Source organism: Lepus europaeus, chromosome 9 (assembly GCF_033115175.1).
Source record: "Lepus europaeus isolate LE1 chromosome 9, mLepTim1.pri, whole genome shotgun sequence".
Lineage (NCBI taxonomy): Eukaryota > Metazoa > Chordata > Mammalia > Lagomorpha > Leporidae > Lepus > Lepus europaeus.
Window position 1 is genome coordinate 108,778,162 of NC_084835.1, and position 22,931 is coordinate 108,801,092.

General features: G+C 37.9%; 1 protein-coding gene and 1 pseudogene across 1 annotated transcript in view; both read left to right on the forward strand.

The window, feature by feature from the left end:
* CDH20 (cadherin 20) overlaps nt 1-22,931 on the forward strand; it is a 236,552-nt gene that overhangs the window by 91,033 nt on the left and 122,588 nt on the right. The window lies entirely within an intron of this gene.
* The window catches only part of LOC133766380 (large ribosomal subunit protein uL30-like 1), a 62,794-nt pseudogene continuing 59,370 nt past the window's right edge, over nt 19,508-22,931 (forward strand).

Genomic DNA, 22,931 nt, shown 5'->3' on the forward strand with positions numbered 1-22,931 from the left:
GAGTTGGACCACAATCCCTAACTGTACCAACATTCTGATTCTGTGTTCTGCTCCACATCACTGTGAGGCAGACTCACAGCTTACAAAATGGGAATACTACCCATCCTAACATGACTTAGTGTTATCAATGATTTCAAAATAAAAAAAAAATTTAATGATATCTAGAAGGTAACATTCTCTTTAGAGGACTATGGAGTTTTCTAGAGGTTATTAAAATATAATGAGACAGGTTTAATAGCATGAAACAGTATAAATATCCTGTTGAAATGTGAGAATTATAAATACTGACATCACTAATAAAGCACCTGTATTTTTTTTGACAGGCAGAGTGGACAGTGAGAGAGAGAGAGACAGAGAGAAAGGTCTTCCTTTGCCATTGGTTCACCCTCCAATGGCCACCGCGGTTGGCACACTGTGGCCAGCGCACCGTGCTGATCTGAAGCCAGGAGCCAGGTGCTTCTCCTGGTCTCCCATGGGGTGCAGGGCCCAAGCACTTGGGCCATCCTCCTCTGCACTCCTGGGCCACAGCAGAGAGCTGGCCTGGAAGAGGGGCAACCAGGACAGAATCCGGTGCCCTACCGGGACTAGAACCCAGTGTGCCGGTGCCGCAAGGTGGAGGATTAGCCTATTGAGCCACGGCGCCGGCCCTGCACTTGTATTTCTTTAGCACCACCCTACCCTAAACTATCCACTGGTTTCACTGGGAACTTGAAAATCTGAGGTATGCAACCGACTGGGGAAAATAAAGACATGTACAGTAAAGCTTATGAGCTATCAAGCTTATATTTTATTTTTAAAATATATGAAACACATATGAACAAGTGAACAAGTAAACACATGAACAAGTAAGGTGAAATGAAATAAGCAGTTACATGTACTTTAAGACTATAAATTATTACAGATTTCCTGGAACCTTAAAACCTAGCATATAATTTGACCCAATAATTTTGCTTAGGGAAATAAGTAATGTCCTTTCCTTTCTTCCAAATAGCAAAACTTCTTATTAAAGATAAATGATAAAAAATGATAAAATGATAAAAAAATTTACACATATATTATTTGAACAGGGAACAGAATAGAAAGATTCAGATACATAAAACCATTAATGTATTAAGCTGATGTTTAAAATCAACAGGGAAAAGATGGAATGGAAAAGAAAGGGCTTGGAGATACACTGAAATTCTTGATCAAAAGTAAACAGATCCTATCCTCATGACACTAAGCAGAAACAAAACTCAAACGAATTAAATTTCTAAAAATAATAGCCCTCGAAGAAAACATTTTAAGATTTTTATTGATTTATTTCATTTTATCTAAAAGTGTGTGGTAGGGAGATATCTTCCAACTGCTGGTTCACTCACCAAATGCCCACAGCATCCTCAGATGGGCAAGGAGCACATAAATCTGTCAGGGTCTCCAACATGGATGTTTGGGACCCAAGTACTTGAACCACCACCCACTGCTTCCCAGGGTGTGCATTGGCAGGAAGGTGGATCGCAAGAGGAGTGAATCACAAGAAGAGACAGGACTCAAACCTGGCTCAGCAATATGAGATGCTGATGTCCAAATGGTGTTTTAACTTCTGCACCAAACACTCATCACAAATGGCTTTTTTAAATTAATCTTTGAGAGTAAAAAGTCTTTCTCAGGCAGATGACTAAAATTTGGACTTACATATTCATATGTCAAATAATACCATAAAATAAAAGATACATGACAGAATGAAAGAATACATTTTGTATGCATACAGAAAACAAGTTGAAAGGTTTCCATAAGTGAAAAAGTTGGATAATTTAATAGAAAAATACACAAGGGATTCAATGAGGAAATTCACTGAACTATAAATATAAATGGACAATGAGCATTGAAAAGATGATCATTTTTTAATTTCTAAGTCAAAAGAAACAGCTACATATGATTTTTTTGCCTATATATTGCAAATTTTGTGATTTTTCACACTCAGGAAAGTGGAAAAGTGGTAATTCAGTCAATCACTGAGGTGTAAAGTAGTAAAACTTTTTAAACAACAGTTTGACAATTACCTATTAAAATTAAAAAGTCACAATCCTATTACTCAGATGCATCTCCTCTAAGAAAATATACTAAATATTCAACATGTACACAGAGATATATGTTTGAGGAACATTTTGACAGATTTTGTTTAAAACAGGAAAACAGGTCAACACGAAGTCGTCCAACAGTCCATCTATGTGGAGGATACAGATAGAGCAGAGACATGGAAATCCAGCTGAAAGAGGTGTAGAATCAAAAAAAATATATATTTAAAATGGTAAAAAAAAAAAAGAGTTATAATCAAGCTATTGCTACAAACTAATAGTCCACTTATAATGCAATACTTTATAGCTATTAAAGTGATGATTTGGAATATTTACTTAAGGGGCCAGCTCCATGGCGCGGCAAGTAAACCTGCCAACCTGCCACCTGCAGTGCCGGCATCTCATATGGGCACCGGTTCAAGTCCCAGCTGCTCTACTTCCAATCCAGCTCTCTGCTATGGCCTGGGAAAGCAGTAGAAGATGGCCTAAGTGCTTAGGCCTCTGTACCCACATTGGAGACCTGGAAGAAGCTCCTGGCTCATGGCTTTGGATCGGCCCAGCTCCGGGAATTTTGGCTATTTGGGGAGTGAACCAGGGATGGAAGACACCTCTCTCTCTCTCTCTCTCCCTCTGCCTGTCTGTAAGCCTGCTTTTGAAATAAATAATTTTTTTTAAAAAATGCATTAACAATGAATATTTCCTTAAATAGGAAAAGGTTCATGTTATGTTGATGAGAATGAGGTTACAACATCATACATACGCTCAGGATAGCCCATTTTGCAACATACACACTGCACACACCAACAGGTGAGCAATGGACATCTTTGGGGATGGGGAGAGGTGTTAGGAAAGGCAGTTACAAGATAATTTATTCTTTTTACTTTTGCTTTCCAATTTTTCCATAGTAACAGTTAACTTTTGTAATCAGAAAAAGGGAAGTTTAACAACAACAACAAAATGAAGTCAAGAGAGGAAGAAGGATTCCTGAACTGAGGCAGAGTGCTTTATTTTCTTTCTTAGCAAGCCCCAACGACCTACAGGGAAATACTTTTATTTTATACATACAAGTATAAGATGCTTGAAGTTCATTGACGAGGCATCCACTGTACCACCCACACCCACATCCATTAATCTCTTATTTGGGGGGTTTGAGAATCCGTATGGCAGAATCTATGAAATCCACATTTTGCTATTAATCTTAACCCCAGGGCTTTCAGAAAATAGCAGCAATGAAATGTGCTAACCCTGGGCTTGGGAAGCAATCATTCTAAAAAGCATGTTTCCTTTTTATTAAAAAGAAAAGCAGAGAATGAATAGCTGTTTCAGCTGTTATATATAAAAATACTTTTTAATTTAAAAAATGTATAATGGGCAAAGAATATAATGCACTATAAGAAAACATTAAGGTTATAAGCTGGTGTGACCATGCATTAAAAAAAAAACTCCTAAAAACTGTGACCATCCAAGGGTTTCTGTCTGAATGGGTCTTTGATTCCAGTGAGTTGGCACAGTGAAAGATGCCCGGCATTGTCCTGACATCACACCGGGGTGAAAACACATAGAGTTCTGCTGACATCAATGCAATGTACTACAATCTGTTTTTTATATCCTGTGTAGGTGTTCTGAAAGGACCCCATTGGAGGAAATGCTAAAAAAAAAAAAAAAAAAAAAAAAAAAAAAAAAAATTGCAAGAAAATCCCTGTAATGAAAAGAGCAAGCACAAAGGCATTTAAATTTCCTAGGAAAAGCTGAAGTCTACTTAGAAATGTGATGGTAACATTACGCATACAAATAGAAGTTTTTGAAGAGAACATACTAAACACTCTTCCTGTGTCACACCTTTTTACGCAAACTCCATACATCCTGGCATAATGCAGTATACTTAAGAAAGTCAGTTTGTCAGGAAGTCTGTTTGCAATGAACCTCGGCAGATCAAGAGAAATTTAATTGTAGACCTTTCATCTCTCACTCTATTCTATTGTTATCATGCCTCCTGATCTTAATCAAGAGTATCTTTATTTGAATTCTTATCAGTGAGTATTCTTGTGGACGTGATGGACTGTCCATCATAATCCAGAAACTAAACAGAGTATTACCAGATGAAGGTGTAGACGGTACTATGGATAGTGTGGGATAAAATGAAAATAATGGAAAACCACCAGACAAGTAAGGGACAGACGCAAAGGGCAGACTCCAAGAGGCCGTGGATACTGAATATTCAAGTGTAAGAAGATCTCAGAATGGAGAAGCACAAAGGAAGCTGCTCAGCAAAATCAGTTCTCTCAGCCATGTGAATGCATTAGCCTCCTGTGACCTTCACATTGTGCACAACAGGAGCTCCAAAGGAATTCAGGGAATTTGAGTACTTCACCATTTGCTACTTAATTCAACTTATTCATAGGCTCACATAGATATTAATTAAAAATAGTACAATATAGCATGCTCAAATTAACACTGGCTCCATTATATACAAGTGACACAATGAGTGACTTAGAGTTATATATGCTACTTGCTTTCTTTTATGAGCATATCCATATAGTACAATACACATCTTGTGTAACAGCAATTCTGTACTAAAATGTGTAAATAAAGGAACCAAATAAGAATGAGACAAGTCATTAATAAAAGTGTTCTGCAGTTTGAGTTTTAACTTGATTAATGAACATCACTGCCAGAGAAAATGAGATGAATTTTCCAAAATCTTTTAACTGGGCAAAATATTTTTAAAAACATAAAATGCATTTGAAAATACCTCTTAAATATCTAACATGGTGTAGTTTGTTTAACCAGCAAACTTAAGCACAACCATATAAAATGTTTTTAGTTTCTTTCTACCTACAAGTTTAAAACATATGATACATAGATTCAGGTCACTCAAATTAAAATGTATCTTTGATTGATTTTAGCAGCTTAAATTTATGGACAATCTTATCTATAAGCCATTTAAAATAAGACTCTTAATAAAATTTCCCCATGTGGACATACAATATGTACACACATTTAACATAGCATAATAGACCAATATAGTGTTTTTAATAATAGCTTTTAAAATCTTTAACTCTTTTTGTAGATTGCCAATTGATTTGAATTGCTATTTTAGTAACCTCAGTTAACCATACTTTCTCTGAGTTGGTACTGTTAATACATTATTGGCTTCATCTGTTTACAGAGCCATCCCAAAGTACTGAATACAATGGAAGTGGCTGGAAAAAGTCCATAGGAACCCATAGGAGGACAGCTACACACAGAACCAACAACGCTTTAGTTTTATGAGCAGCAAATCATATATAACTGTGGATGACAAAAGACTTTAAGTCGCCATGTTTAAAATTATAGAAGGCATTGGACCTTCTGGTAAATGTTTTCTTAAGTTGTTATCTAATGGTTGAAACTGTTTGCTAAGTATTCATGTGATATTGCTATTGTCAGCAAGCGATCTAGGACTTGCTCCCTCATTTCTCTATTCTAAGCCCAACTTGTTCTTTCATTTCTCTATTCTCTTCAAGATAGGAAACTAATTCTATTATGAAGGAATCTGTAGGACGCACAATTTAATCTTTAGACCTTATAAAAGAGATGGCTAACATTTTTCTGTAATAGCATAGCCAAAATAAGAACTTAAATAATAATCTCATAGCTAGATTCACTTCGCCATCAGCAAAGTATACAGTAAGTAGAAGAAAACCTCCCTTTCAGACCAAAGGGAAAGAAAGTTTTAAAGTGAGAATATAATTTTCCTCATGGTCATTGTCTACCTTAGAAAAACTACTACAGAACATGCCTGTGACTATAGACTTGTAGTTCAGGCCACCGAAGATTAGAGATGGGACACGGGCACTCCCTTGACTTGCATCCTCTGGTCTGCTTTAACACAAACCAGGAGGAAAAGAAAGCTAGGCATCAGAAGCAATGGGTGGCAGGCCTATTAATGGCTGATCTATACAGTGATCTGCCCTCAAGGAGACCCAACAGGCCAGTCCACTGCAGTGGCTTTCAATGAGGTAAGCCTGGGCTTCAGCAGAAGTCAGCTTGTGAAGAGCCCTGGCAGCTCTGCCAAGAGTTGGATCACTGGAAATGGACCTGCCCTGGAGTCGAAGGATGCCCAGGTCAGAGCCACAGATCTTATTGGCTCTAAGCTGAAAAGCCCTTCACTCAGCCCAACTTCCAAAGTGACCACTGCAGCTGAGGGGATGGTCAAGTAGGGTCAGCAACATTGCAGGCAGAACTGTAAATTTCTTGTTAGAGTTGCCACCTGCCTTTACCTGGCCAGCTCTCCTCCCAGGCCAGCCAAGTAATGAAAGTCAACAGAGTGCCTTCCCCTAGGAGGTTCACACCTCCCTTAGGATATACCCCATGTGAAGAGATAGATAGGTCTGGGCCTCTTAACTTACAAGGCCTAAAGCCCACCAGATTATTATCAAGCCCCTTCTATCAGGTTCTATTTGCCTCTCAATCAGAAAACTTAATTGTAGCTTAGACAGCACCTTTCTTAGCTCCTCTAAGAATGACTCTGTCCTTTGTTCTAGACCCTGTCTAGCGTACTTGGGCCTCATTCCTTTGTAATCATAACCTCTACTCTACCACCAATGGCTCTACTCCCAACATGTGTGTACTGATGGTCCTCTTCCCCACTTAATGCTGTATAATTGTTCAAACCTGGTTAATGCCACTCTTAGGATCATTGGTTACTATTCTCACTCTGTCTTTTATGACCTTGTCTAAATATGATCAGAGTCGGCAAACTTGGAAGGCTTCCATAGCCTTGGCAACTCATGACGACAGCCTAGGGTGGTTACTGGTGCCATAAACTAGAGTGTCAATTTGTTGGGTCAACAACAGGAGTCACTGTGCACTTGCTCCTCATGTGGGATCTCTGTCCTTAATGTGCTGTACATTTTGATTTGATGCTATAACTAGTACTCAAACAGTATGTTTCACTTTGTGTGTCTATGTGGGTGCAAACTGTTGAAACCTTTATACTAAATTGATCTTCTGTATATAAAGAGAATTGAAAATGAATCTTGATGCAAATGGAAGGGGAGAGGGAGCGGGAGAGGGGAGGGTTGCGGGTGGGAGGGAAGTTATGGGAGGGGAAAGCCACTGTAATCCATAAGCTGTACACTGGAAATTTATATTCATTAAATAAAAGTTTAAAAAAAAAACATAAAATGCATTAGTTTAACTATTTTAGAGTATATAATTCATTAATATTAAGTCTGGGGTACACCAAAAAGTACATGAAAATGAAATTTAAAACATTACTTTGATGCAAAAAAATTGCTGAAATACATTCAAGATTTTTAAAATTTTTATTACTATAAAAAGAACAGATTAATATGCATTTTCCACTAACTTTCTATGCATAAATTTCAACATATTTTTGCACCAAAATAAACATCTTTTTAAAGAGGATAAGTTTCACATATTTTCTAATATTTATTTGTGTCCCTTTATCTTTTTTCATTTTATTTGTTTGTTTATTGGAAAGGCAGAATGAAGAGACAGAGACAGAGATCTTCAGTTCACTGGTTCATTCCCCAAATGCCCACAACAGCTGGGGCAGGGCCAGGCCAAAGCCAGGATCCTGGAATTCAATCCAGGTCTCTTGTGTGGGTGACAGGGACCTGTTGCCATCCGGGTGTGCTGTAGAAGGAAGCTGGATCACACGCAAAGACAGACCTCATTTCCAGAAACACTGATATGCGATATGGCTGTCCCAAATGGTGTCTAAACTTATCTTTTAATCCCATGTTTCCACATATTTTTGAAGTATCTTCTTAAATTCACATTGTTGGGCAAATATCACCACCATCTATTTCCGGAAAGCTTCCCTCTTCTCACACTGAAACTCTCCATCCATTAACAAACTACCCCTGGTAAGAAATTCTAAACACAGGAAGAATACCAACAAATGTTAAAAAAAAAATCATTTAGCAAGTCAAAATTATAATAAAGAAAAAAGGCTATGATGTGACATATTTCCCAAACTATACATATAATAACCTCTTTTGTGATTTTTTTTTGCTGTGTTCTAACATTTTTATCAATTAGTACTTGAATTAATTTAACATTTATCATGTAAGCAGCTTCCTGTCTTCATTTCACCCACACATCCAGGAAAGGCAGTCATCAATTATCATCTTGGTCCAAAGGGCCTTATTTTTCATGTTTAAATCAGTCTTGAAATAATTTACAGGGGTGGGCATCACGGAGCAGCAGGTTAAACCAGCACTTGTGAGGTCTGCATCCCATAATGAAATGCCTAGATTAAGGCCCATCTAGCCCTCTGATTCAGCTTCCTGCTACTGCACCTGGGAGGCAACAGGCAACAGCTGTTGAGTCCCTGCTACCTACGTGGAAGAACTGTATGGTGGTCCTGGCTCCAGGCTTCAGCCTAGCCTGCCCCTCCTGGCTGTCGTGGGCATCTGAGGAGTAAACCAGTAGATGGAAAACCTGCTTCTCCTCCCTTCTGATTCTCTGCCTTTCAAATAAATTATTTTAAATAAATAAATAAATAATTTACAAAAGAATAAAAGGATACTAAAAAGTTTATTTAGAATTTCATAAGAAAGTAAACAGAGCAAACCTCATTGTATCAGGTGTATTTTGGTGCACAAGCATCATAAAAGATAAAACAATACTGTCACATATCTTTTCTGTGAGTCTTGTCACAAAACACTGCTATCTTAAGTCCTTCCTGGTTAAATGACAAATTGAATAAAAATACCATATTTTATGTGGTGTCCCTAAATATACTGTACAGTCTTCTGGCTTTTAGCTTAAGATTAACATTTCCAGCAACACTCAAACCTAGAACACTTCTGTCTGCCTCTTCATATTTATCTTTTGATTACTTTTAAAATTTTGAACTGGATTCCTTTATGTATGTCTGTCCTTGGTCATTTGGACAGAAAATATAAACTTTTAAGTTCTTAGCTGTTTCACTGAAAGCTAAAATCAGACCACAAAGTGTTCTCAGTCTCCTCTTACACCATTCTTGAAAGATGATGCAATACTTTGAGCAATATGATTAGAAGATGGTGATTTAATGTATTACTATAGCATTATCCTACTGCTTCAAATGTGTGTATTATGTGATTCTTATATTCTCTTATTATTTAAGTCTGCTTCGTCTACTTGTTAATAACTGATTAGTGATAATGAAATAATTCCCTAAGACAATGAAATAGCACAGTGTTCCAAGATATTTTTAAAAATCACTAAGACCTCATAATGTATCTAGATTTACAAATATTTAATGGACCTCAGATTGAATTGGAATTTTTTACTGTTAAAATAATGGTAAATTTTCCCTTTTTTCTTTAGAGGGCTTCAAAGAAATAATGAAAGTAATAAAGCATCAGTCCCTATAAATAATTACAACTTCCAAATTGTTCATCTCCTCCCTCTCTTTTTCCACTCTTAGATTTAACAGGGATCACTTTTCAGTTAAAATTTAAACACCTAAGAATAAGACATGCTTAATCGGTCTGGCCGCAAATGGTGGAGTTAGAAATGTGCCAGGGGATTCCAACACAATTCCATCAAGATGGCATGTACCAATTCCATCGCACTAGTCCAAGTGATCAATTTCAGCTCACAATTGATAGCTCTGATAGGTCTAAGAGTCAAAGAGATCACACAAACAAGACAAGTATCTGCTAATACTAACTGATAGAATCAAAAAGGGAGAGAAAGATCCAACATGGGAAGTGGGATACACAGCAGACTCATAGGATGGCAGATGTCCTAAACAACACTCTGGCCTCAGAATCAGCCCTCAAGGCATTCAGATCTGGCTGAAGAGCCCATGAGAGTATAGCAGGCATGGAAAGCCAAGATATCATGGAAAAAAAAAAAAAAAGACCTAAATGAATGATCTCTGTGAGTGAGATCCCAGTGGAAAGAACGGGGCCATCAAAGAAGGAGGTACCCTTCTCCGAAGGGGGGAGAGAACCTCCACTTTGACTATGACCCTATCGGAATAAGATCAAAGTCAGCGAACTCTAAAGGCTTCCATAGCCCTGGCAACTCATGACTAGAGCCTAGGGAGATTACTGACGCCATGAACAGGAGTGTCAAATTGTTAAGTCAGCAACAGGAGTCACTGTGTACTTACACCCCATGTGGGATCTGTCCCTAATGTGTCGTCTAAAGCCAAGTGATGCTATGACTGGTACTGAAACAGTATTTTTATACTTTGCGTTTCTGTGTGGGCGCAGACTGATGAGGTCTTTGCTAATTATATACTGAAGTGATCTTTTGTATAGAAAGAGAATTGGAAATGAAAAAAAAAAAAACCTGGTGTTAAAATGGAAATGGCATAGAAAATTAATTAATTTGAAAAAAAAATTATGTAGGATCTCTGTCTTTAATGTGCTGTACATTGCTATTTAATGCTATAATTAGTAATCCAATGGTAGTTTTTTTACTTGATGTTGCTATATGGGCAAAATGTTGAAATCTTTACCTAATATACACTAAACTGATCTTCTGTATACAAAGAGAATTGAAAATGAATCTTTACATGAATGGAAGGGGAAAGGGAGCGGGAAAGGGGAGGGTTGCGGGCGGGAGGGAAGTTATGGGAGGGGGGAAGCCATTGTAACCCATAAGCTGTACTTTGGAAATTTATATTCATTAAATAAAAGTTTAATAAAAAAAAAGATTATAAGAACAAAAAAAAAATAATTACAACTTCAAAAATATACTCCAAAATTCAAGTCCCTATAACTCACCTATAGCAACAATGGCTTAAATAAATAAGTCTCATGCAAATGTCATCCAGAGATCCACAGTCTAATCTTAGGGGACAGCAGTATCATGGTCATTAGGGAACAGGATCCCTCTATTGTTCTGCTCTGCCATTCTTAGCATGAATGTTTTGTTCTCTAGATTACCTCATGGTCTAATTCAGCTGTTGTTGCTCCAACCATCTCATCTATATGAGAAACAGGAAGAATGGAGGATAAGTTTCTTCTCATAGATGAATCAGCTTCTGATTAGCATCTTTTCCTGATAAACAGAAAAGGGCATTTCTATTTATCTCTTGGGCCAGAATTAAGGTACATGACCATATCTAGTTGCAAGAAAGGCTGTCTTACAGTCCTTTAGTTAGTATATTGCCACTACCAGTAATAAAATGGTTCTATTGGTGAAGAAGAAGGTACTCGTGAATATTGGCTAGACAGCCAATAGTTTATGCTACAGCTACAAAAAAATACAAGGTGACCACGTACACATGCATGAAAACAAAATAACATTATTAAACTTTACTGATATTGTTGATAACTGAAGTTCAAAACCCAAAAGCATTTCTCTGTTGATTAAAAAGCAAAAATATCTACTACCAGAAAAATGTTTTTCTCTTTGATCTCAATCAAATGAACTGAAAGTGACAACTATATTGTTCAAAATGATCCTGTAATTTAGTGATTTGGTATTATTTAATGTCACAGTTACAGTAGCATTTAAAAGACCCTAAATGAAAAGTGATGTGCATCTCACACTTTGGGAAAGGCTGAGATCATGAAAGGAGATTAGAAAGGTAAACAGAATAGAGAGAAAAGACGTTGCTAAGCCAAAGAATCCTAAGTGAGAATTTTGAAATTTTTAAATTTTTGTTTATTTTTGCCTTGGAATTGACACATAATAAATTGTACATATCTATAGAGTACAGTGTGATGCCTGAATAAATGTGTATAATACATAAAAATCAAATCAAGATAATTAGAATGTCTTTTTCTCTTTATCATGTCTTTGTGTTTGGAGCCTTTCAACTCCTTTCTTCTAATTCTTCATAAAATACACAATAGATTGTTGTAAGCTATAGTCACCCTAGTTTGCTGTGAAATTCTAGAACTGATTCTTGCTAACTGTATTGTGTACCTGTTATCCCACCTACCTCTGCGCACCCCACCCTCATCCTTCCTAGCCATTAGTAATCACTATAAAATTGGGGATTTATCCCTAAAATGGCATTTGGATGTTACCTAGTCACAGAATCATAACCTCATAAAATTGAAAACTATTTCAGAAGAAATTTTGAATACTGAATATGAAAATTCTTTTTTAAAAAAAGATTTCTTTATTTTTCGAAAGTCAGAGTTACACAGAGAAAGGGAGAAACAGAGGGCTCTTCCATCCTCTGGTTCACTCCCCAGATGGCTGCAACATCCAGAGGTGTGCCAGGCAGAAGTCAGGAGCCAGGGGCAATGGTCCAAGCACTTGGGCCATCTTCCACTGTTTTCTAAGGCCATTATCAGGGAACTGGATCAGAAGTAGAGCAACATAGCGCTGGCTACCAGGATACGATAGTTCTTTTTATAACATCTTTGGCTACTTGCTAGCTTTATTTCAGCCCTTTCACTGAAGGAGCTAATAATTGAGGATGGAGCAAATAATTGGCAACCAAACCCACTTTTAAACAGTTGTAATCCTAGAAAAATGTTCCTTTAAGTGGAATTTCTTCAACTTCTAATACAATTTATCCTATTTTCCCTCTGGCTCTATATAGAAAAAGTAATTTAACTATTTTTTCATGTATAAATCCTGCATAAATTTTATTTACTCATTTTATCCATTTATAATTTCCACTTATTGTTGTTCATCATGAAGAACCATTTGAACACATTTTTATATAAAAATACAATCTACACAAATAAAGAGCACTTTAACTCTTCCTCAATCCTGCTACTCATTCACTACCAAAAAGAGCCATTAATTATCAGCTTATTATGAATTATTCCTTATCTTAATCTCGTTATGCATGTAGGCAAATAGACCATTTTGCTTTGCAGGTTCTCTTCATAAACTATAACACATGAATCTTATATCTCTGTGCCTTTATTCCAGCTAGATAAGTCCTGATGATCTCCTCATATCAGAACTTACAGATCTTCCTCTTTCATTTTAACTACCGCATGGTACTCCGTGGTTGTATCTTAGATACATCTTAACCATGATAAACCCTCAAGATAGTTCCAGCTTGAGGCAATTAATCAACCTTAGAAGTGTCTTTCCCTATATAGTTTTCTCAAAATTACATACAAATTAACACTTTTTTAAAAATTAATCATGCCAAACTGCTAAGCAACACAACTATAATATCTTATACCAACTCACAGAAAATTGAACCCTCAATTTCCTCACACTGTCTATCAAATACTGTCAGTATTTACATCTTTTCTCAATCTGAAATAACCAGGCAGGGTTTTGAAGTTATATGCAATATTTCCAGAAAATCTCTTTTTCTCCAAGCTTAGGCCTTGTACATCAAGCCACCTTCATAGGTCAAGGTTTCTAGACATTCTGTTATCTTGGCTTGCCTCCTGGAGATTGTCTATGTCTCAATGGCTGTCTTAAAATATATTTCCAAGAACTGATAATCGTGGTACAAGCAAGTGTAGTTTGACCTGACCTATCTACAAAATAAGACTATTACCTACCTTGTTCTGAACTGGTAGATCTTCATATTTGGTGAGTCACTGTTCTCATTAAGACTGTAATAAAAGGAATGAGGCCTTTCCCCTGGAAGAAAAACACGCGTACATGCGATACATGTGTACAGTGTGAGAAGTTTCATGAACCACAGACCCAAGGCCAGTCACTTGTTAATGCAGCCCCAAGTCACATTTATATTTTAGTAGTGACATCACATTGTTGATTCATAGTGAATTTGCTGTCGATTATGTCTACAATCTTATTTACATTAACTACTCCATCTCTATTTTTTACTTTTCAAGTCTATGTGCCGAACACTTTGCATTATTCTTTTAACACATCATCTTTTTAAATTCTGCCTATTCCAGCAGCCTGCTGAACTTCAGGTCTGCTGTCACCTAATTTATAAATGTCCTCATTTATCTCAATGAAAATGATTTAAGTAGAAGTACAACAACGTGCCATACAGACTTTTTTTTTTTTTTCAACACACTGTGTTCCAGGCTCTGGAGTAACTATGCTGTGACCTAACACATAATTGTCTTCCCCTGGAAGACATCATATGCAAACTGATCAACATCTTTGCCAAAATTCAGTACTTTTTGCACAGATTCCCACAGTCTGGCTAATTAGTAACCTAAACATCAAAGTAGAAATTGGTATGAGTTTGTCCTGATTTGTTCATTTTATTCTTTTAAAAGATTCATTAAGCAGTGTCCACGTGAGAGGTGCCGCACCTGCAGCTGGAACTTCACCAGGACACAGGACAGAGCGATGCCTCCCCTTGCAGCTGGCAGTCTAATGAGGAACTGCAAAGCTCCTTGCTGCCTGCTAGTCAGCAACACATTCCTTGCTGAGTGTTCCAAAGTTCCCAGTGTTTAAAAACACTACCTACTCTAAACTTTGGCCAGCTCTAAAAAACAAAGGGTGAAGGACATGACTTCATCTTTCCAAACTCAAATGGCCCGTTAATGATGAAGTCTGGCATCATTTGATCAAGAATAAGAGTACATGAAATTAACAAAATGCTGTCTAAAGAAAGCTCAAGAATTTTCTATTGTAAATAAATGAAGCAAAGCATGGAAACAAAGACTATCATAGTAAGCCCAGAACATTCAAAACTGGTGTACATGCATGAACCAGGCAGATAAATTTCACTTAATGAAATTCATAATATTCTCTCTTATTATGTTTGCAAATTCACTATTATCACTAGAGGCATAGCTTATTTTTATGTTCCAGAAAGGAAGTCCAGGATCTAAATTCTTGAGTCTCCGGCAATCAGGTTTAAAGGTTTGCCTCTTTAATCACAAGGTCTGTAACTATAAAATCCATAGCTCTAGTCCTGCCTTTACAGTTCTCTCACAAACTATCATGAATGTTGCTTCTTCAGAATGACAAGAACGGCACATAGCAACAGGGAACAAATTCCAATTCCTCTGGAAAAACTGCCTTGGGATTGTTTCCTGCCAATGCAGGGGCAAGGAGGAACCCAGTGATTTGCAGCTAAATAATCATAAATTACATTTTCCCGTAGTGTCCATATCATAAGATGAGCTCATTTTCCAAAGTTCTTTTCAAAAATCTATACACTACCACACTTACTGTGCTTAACATTGAAAATAACAAAAGAAGCATACTGATTTGGGATTAATGTGGTTTTAAGTCCATTCATTCAAGACTTTAATCAGGATGGTAATACAAAAAACAAAATCATGATATGTACTGTTAAATTAACATGAGAGGTTCTTTAGCTCTATGGGAGAAAAAGTGATTTCCTGCATAAGCTTGAAGATATAATTAAACATATATTTCATTTCTCTTTCAAGAATGTTCTTTTGAGCCCATCTGATACAGCTGTGGGGAAAGCAGTGGGCAGCTTCCGGGAAAAAGGAAAACTATTTGGTTCTTTATAAGCTGCTTTCTGGTTTTTCAAATTTTATTTTCATCTTTCCACCTTGCCTTCTTTGCCTGGATATTATTTGAATTAGAAATTAGTGTTTTACTGGAAAAAATGTTGTTACAAGGAAAAGAATTAAATAGCCATATTAATGAAAGCTCCTCTAATTGCTTTCTAGTTAGCCAGGCATTTCTGTTGACCCTTGCACTGTGTTTCTGGGCAAAGCTGTTATTAGACAAAAACTACATAGTTACAACTGCAAATTACTTTCCTTAAAAAAAAAAAAAAAAGCTCCAACTATTTCTACATCTCAGAGAAATATAAGTATTACTGAGCATGGGAGCCCAGACTCTGAAAAAGATCTTCACACTGTGAGCTTTGGATTAAATCAGATTTAATAGGAAATTATTCACAACATATATCATAAATAAGAACAAAAATGCTAAATGCTACATTTATGTAGTAAGTATATTCATAGATTTATAAATATATTTATTTAAATAGTCACATTTTATATCATATAGCTAGTAAGTATGAAATGGCCTGTAATTTATAAATAAAACTGTCCATGACTCATCTTAACTTACTTACTTAACCTATGAAACAGCAGGAGAAAATATGTTCCAACAATTACAATATTTTGCTTTGACTACATGTTCATATGGGAATTCTCTTCGGCACATAAAGCAATATGTCTATCACTTTCACTTATTTACTATGCTGAGTCTAAACATTAAAAATTAGCAAAGAAAAGATTTTCTGTGTATTTGAAACATTTGCAACTCTCAAAAACAAGTAATGCAATTTTAAATGGACAAAAATGTCAATAGACTTTGCTTAAAAGAAGACTTATGCATGGCCAACAGATTTCTGAGAAAAATGCTCAATATCACTAATCATCAGGGAATACAAATCACAATCACAGGAGAGACCACTTCACTGCAGTTGGAATGGCTGTTATAAAAAAAAAAAAAAAAAAAAAAAAAAAAAAAAAAAAAAGGTGGATGGGCCTTTGGCTGGAGCCCCAGGTGAAAGAGCTGCAGAGGACCTGGAGCCAGAAGTGGAAGCCAACCCTTGGAGGTGTGGAATTGCTCCAAAAGGCACTGAAGGACACTGCCCTGGTGTTGGAGAGCTTTGAGAAGAGGAACAATTAAGGAGATTGGCATCCTCAATCATGCTTGTTCCAAGCTCAAGCAGCAGAAGGCCCTCACCACGGAAGACAATGGGGCTCAAGCCAGGCTGGGCAGCCAAGCCCCTTTGCATGCACTTAGCAGTCTGATACTTAGGTCCAGGATCTTCTCAGATGCAATAAAGAATTCCAGGACAGAATGTAGGTAAAGTTCAGCAGATAAGCAAGATTTACATAGAAGCAAAGCAAAAGTACATACTCAAGAAGTGCAGGTATACTCAATAGAGAGCTGCATTCATCAAGATTCAGGTCTATCACTTTATATGACCTAGCAGCACAGTGGATGGTGTTTTGGGTGGGGTTTAATTGACTATTCATAAGGGATGGATGCGAGGTGGGATCTGAGTACTGCCCATTCCTTGCCTTTTTCTGGAAATCTCAGAAGTGTCATAGCAGCTCTGGTGCTGGCATCCCATATGGGTGCCGGTTCAAGTCCCAGCTGCTCCACTTCTGATCCAGCTCTCTACTATGGCCTGGGAAAGCAGTAGAAGATGGCCAAAGTCCTTGGGCCCTGCACCCACATGGGAGACTGGGAAGAAGCTCCTTGCTCCTGGCTTTAGATGGGCACAAGCTCCAGCCATTGCAGCCATCTGGGGAGTGAACCAGTAGATAGAAGATCTCTCTCTCTCTCTCTCTCTCTCTCTCTCTCTCTCTCTCTCTTTCTCTCTCTCTCTCCCTGCCTCTCTGTAGCTCTGCCTTTTAAATAAATAAATAAATCTTAAAAAAAAAAATAAGTATCATAAAGAGAATTGGAAATGAAAAGAAAAAAAAAAACCTGGTGTTAAAATGGAAATGGCATAGAAAATTAATTAATTTGAAAAAAAATTATGTAGGTTGTCTGTCTTTAATGTGCTGTACATTGCTATTTAATGCTATAATTAGTAATCCAATGTAGTTTTTTCACTTTATGTTGCTATATGGGCAAAATGTTGAAATCTTTACCTAATATATACTAAACTGATCTTCTGTATACAAAGAGAATTGAAAATGAATCTTTACATGAATGGAAGGGGAAAGGGAGCGGGAAAGGGGAGGGTTGCGGGCGGGAGGGAAGTTATGGGAGGGGGGAAGCCATTGTAACCCATAAGCTGTACTTTGGAAATTTATATTCATTAAATAAAAGTTTAATAAAAAAAAGAAAAAAAAATAAGTATCATAGCATCAGGTTCATGGTGGGAGTAGGAGTGTCATCCATGGTAATTTTATAAATGATTAGTAAAAAGTCATCATAGGGCACAGCTGGGAGCCATGTCAGTTACTTTTAGCTGGACTGGCTCTAAACAGTGGTTTCACAGAAGCTGAGGTTTCTACTGCACAGAAAGGGAGGCAGGACAGCAGGTGCATCTCCAGAGAAAGCCTGGAGACCTCTGGCTCCTAAAGAGCTACCTCCTTACCTATATCAATCTGACCTGCACTTCTCAGTGTCCAGAGGAGAGGGAGGACCATCTGGGCTCCTGCATTCCCCCATAGAGCAGGGCAGATGTGCCTGCTCAACCAGAGGCTTTAGGTTAGGAATGAGACAAACACAAATATAGCCCTCCTCAGCTCTAAAGAAGACACTACAGTGAGTTGTTCTATGTACTTTGGTTCTTAAACATTGGTGTAAATAGATTTCTGTATTCATACACACACATGCACACACACACAAAAAGACAAAAGGTAACAGGCTGGTGAGGTAAGGATGTAGAAAAAAGGGAATGCTTACACACTGTGGGTGGGAATATAAATTAATACAGCCATTGTAGAAAACAGTATGAGGTTCTTTTAAAAATTAAAAGTAAAACTACCATATATTTCATCTATGCCACTCCTTGGTATATACCCAAAGGGAATACCAAAAAGACATCTGTACTCACATGTTCACTGTAGCATTATTCACAATGAACTAGATATGGAATTAACCTAAGTATCCATCAGTAGCTGAGTGGGTAAAGAAAACTATACCAAGTATGCACAGTAGAATACTATTCAGTCATTTAAAAAGATGAAGGCCTATCACTTGTGACAACATGGGTGGACCTAGAAGACATTATTGTTAAGTGAAATAAGCCTACAACAGAAAGACAAATGCTGCATAATCTCACTGAAATGTGAGTTCTTAAAAACTTAATTTCATAGAAGTAGAGTAGAAGTGGTTACCAGATGCTAGACAGGAGAGGGGAGAGGGAGAGATAAGCAGAGTGTGGTAAATAGGTACAAAATTATGGCTAGGAAAAACAGGTTAACAAGTTCACTTTGCACAGTATTATGGCCAAGGTCAAAATTAATGTATATTTTAAAATAGCTAGAAAAAATATTTCAGGTGATGGGTACATTAATTACTATCATTTGATCATTATATAGTTTACACATGTATCAAAACATGACATTGTACCCTATAAACTTGTATAATTATCATGTCAATTAAAAATAAAATATTTATAGGCAAGGTAACTGCCCCAATGTGGCAGGAAAAAAGAAACACAATTATTGATTTTGTATCTTAGGATAGGTCTTGTGGACAGGTGAGTGACTTCTGTACTAAATAAAACCACAACTTCATCATTACCATTTGGTTGTACTGCTTTCTGTTTGTTTCGCTGAGGACATTCAGTGACTTAGTTCTATGAGAAAAGTAGGACAAGGTCAAATGTTGGAAAAGGATGTGAAGAGTAGACCATACAAGAGGTGGTCAACAGGCTCAGCTCAGCGTTACGGAAGCTGGGGGAGGAAATAAGAGAGCACAGTGGGAATGCTTTGGGAAAGGTCTCCTGCTCAGGGTCTCTTGCCAGCCCTGCTAGTGTCGTCTCCATCAAAACTCTGTGTCAGAACCAAGACACAGCCTGGAACTTCTTCAGTCTTGAGCTTCTCCAAGTGTGTATGTGGATTTCCTTCTGGTTGTGAAGAGTCAACTTCTCTTGGATTTACGTTAGGCAGTACATGCCCGTTAATCTGTACGTCAGGACTAATTCATCCACCAGGGTAAACATCTTGACTTCCCTCTACCCCGACTGTAAATGTAACGGACCACAAGTTTGAGAATCTACTAAATCCGTACTGATTCCATCCAGAAACCTCTGTCCTTTACAATGTCCTTACAATGCAGGCCTAAGCTGCATTATAAAATAGAGTCAGTAAGAGCCACTGTTACAATCATTACATATTTCAGACTTCCCACTCTCTGCTTGTCCTTACACCTCTCCTCATAAAAATAAATAAACCCAAGGCTTTGTGATCTGTTCTATAAATCTGAAGAACTGGGAAGCAGTCCTATTATTTAATGTACATTCTCTATATTTCATTTTCAAATGCCAGAAAACGGGTTGTCTATGTTTCAACTCCGAGTGCTATACTGAATGCTTTGAATACTATAGTGCTTTATAGTTTCCTAAAGTCCCAAAATGAATTAAATGATGTAGCATTTCCACAGAGATAACTGTCTCATTTTGAAAGATTTTTATCCTTTTCTACAGGTTTGCAATTTTTATCTAATTTTATCTTCCTCGTGGTGTCTGGCAATATACCCTTTTTGGTCTAAGCTGTCTGCACTCCTCAAAACATGATGTCCAGCACTGTATTCAACACAGACTACAGCATATGTGAAGATGTCTTTCAACTCATGTTTAAAAATCTACAAAACTGGAGACTTGCTTGCCATCCTGTGCAATGTTTACTAAGTGGTAGGCCAATAGAAAAACAAAAGCACTTCTCTCTGGACATTGGGCAGTATGGGAGTATTAGTACTGATTATGATTTGTGCCTACATTCGAGTTAATTTGCTCTAGGTTAGATACTGCCCTTCCCAATCAATACAATACCCATCAGGCTATGGAGGCTTATAAAATATATGAAGGCTTATAAAATATACAGTGACTACTGAGATCTCATCCATCTAGACTTTTGTTATATACTAATTTTATTTAATGTGAAACAGCACTGATTTAGGATACATCAATGTAGTCTGTGAAATAGAACATTTCCCAGAATGCATATTCTTTTTGACATTTGCTTTGAGGTTGCCTTCTTGATATGACTGGAATAATATTGGAATCCAACCTCACATAAGAACTTTATTTATCTTCTCTATTTATAAATTTCTATTTATACAATTTTAACGTACATATAGCTTCTTCCTCCTTCATATTATTTTTCCCAATGATAAAAGTAATTATACAAGAATCCAGCCTTGGGCCATGCCACAAACCATTTTAAGTTATTTCTCAATATTCTCGTCCAAATTTTTAACATAATAAAAAAGTAAATCAATGATAGGATTAATAATTCATTAATGGAGCCGGCGCCGTGGCTCAACAGGCTAATCCTCCGGCTAGCGGCACCGGCATACCAGGTTCTAGTCCCGGTCAGGGCGCCGGATTCTGTCCCGGTTTCCCCTCTTCCAGCCAGCTCTCTGCTGTGGCCCGGGAGTGCAGTGGAGGATGGCCCAAGTGCTTAAACCCTGCACCCCATGGGAGACCAGGATAAGCACCTGGCTCCTGCATCCGGATCAGCGCGGTGCGCCAGCAGCAGCGCGCCAGCCACGGCGGCCGTTGGAGGGTGAACCAACGGCAAAAAGGAAGACCTTTCTGTCTCTCTCTCTCACACTGTCCACTCTGCCTGTAAAAAAAAAAAAATCAGTAATGGGGTTTCTAAAATATCTGCTTTTACTTAATGAGGAGGGAGGAGTTGCCCCCACTCCTTGTTAGGATTTAGCTCTAGGTTTAGCACTAGGTTTAACTCCAGCTCTAGCTCTGGCTCTAGATCTGGTTCTAGTTCTAGCTCAGGCTCTAGCCTGAACTCTAGCTCAAGATCCAGGTTTAGGTCTAGGTTTAGCTCCAGGTCCATGTCTATGTCTAGCTGTAATCCTAACTCTGGCTCCAGTTCTAGCCTCTTCCTTTCCTCCCTGACTCTTGGAAACATGTTACTAAAACTAACAGACAAAGCTGAGGATGGTACTTTGAGGGGAAGCCTAAAGTCCTAGAGATGTTTATGTCAGACTGTAGGGTCTTGTTAAAGTTCCCTCAACTGTGTTCTTCAGGTTTGTTCTCAAACAGAAGATGGTCAAGAAGTATTGAGAACTTCTAGTAAAAACTGTGTAATTGCCCCATAAATAGAAAGTATGCCCCATGCCCTGAGAGAAGAGGAAGCTTGGAAGGAGTCAGAGAACAAGGAAGAGGAGGAGTGAGGCACTGCTTAGCGGCAGGAGCATGAATGGTACAGTGCCTTCCTTGCTGTCCCTCAGCTAGTCATGAGCAGGTGACCACAGCAGGACCTGCCTGGAGTACACTGACTCCAGCACTCTGCAACATTCTGGGCCCTCACTGAAAATGAGGATAAAGAGAATCCCTTTCACAGGGCATTGTGAGGGTTAAATGAGTTAACATACAGAAAAGGCTTAGACCAAGGCCTAGCACAGAGGAAGCTCTTGCTAAATCTTTTTTTTTTAAAATATATAATATAGCATACAAGGGGGCATAGAACATTAAATTTAAAAAATATCTGAAAATGGTTTTTTAAAGCCTTAGGGGAGGAGAGGAATTATATGCAGAAAATGGTGTTCTTTATATTCTCAAAAAAACCAGAAAATTCTAATGGGCCTAGCAAACTGGCCAGGGAGTAGTTTGGGGCTTATTTGATTGTTTTGCTTCTCCACAAACACAAGTAAGACTCTCTAACACCAGCCTCGCAGGTAAGTAGGTGCCTTTGTGTGGACATAGGCTGCATAGAATTAAAACATCTGTCCACTGTCTTCCCCTTTTCTCTCCATGACAGGACAATATTGCTTGTCCCACAAGGACCAGCTTAATGGCCTGCATCAGCAGCATATTGTGTGATTCATTTTCTTTGCAGGGAAGTCAGTCATCATTTTAATAAACATTTGCAGTCACTGCTCATCTCTGCTTCAGTGTTCCTATGACATGTCCTCATTGTTTTGTTAGGCAGCAAGTGTGTGTGCTCTGCCAGGACATCAGCTGGCCCTGGTGATCTATGTGGTGGCTCCAGCAGGGAAATTAAAGCCTCAAACAAGGAAGCCCAGTGATTCCATCTACAGGCAGTTGAGCAGGGACCTGACTGAGACCACAGTGACTGAAACATAGTTGAAAAGTAAACAGTGGAGGAGGGGGCCCAAAGAAAATCAGGAGCCAAACAGGAGGGAGACGAGAGCACTAAAGAATTAAGAGAATGCCATTATTTTTGCTAGCAGGTAATCTGGGATAGAGACAGGAAATAGAAGAATCTGTGAAAAAGTCTGGGCAATTTAGCTCTGTCTTGGAGAGGCTATGCAACTCTCTGTACTCCCCTAAGTTTGTTTTGCATCTGTAAAAATAATAATGGCCAATACTTAGACAGCACTTACCATATGGCA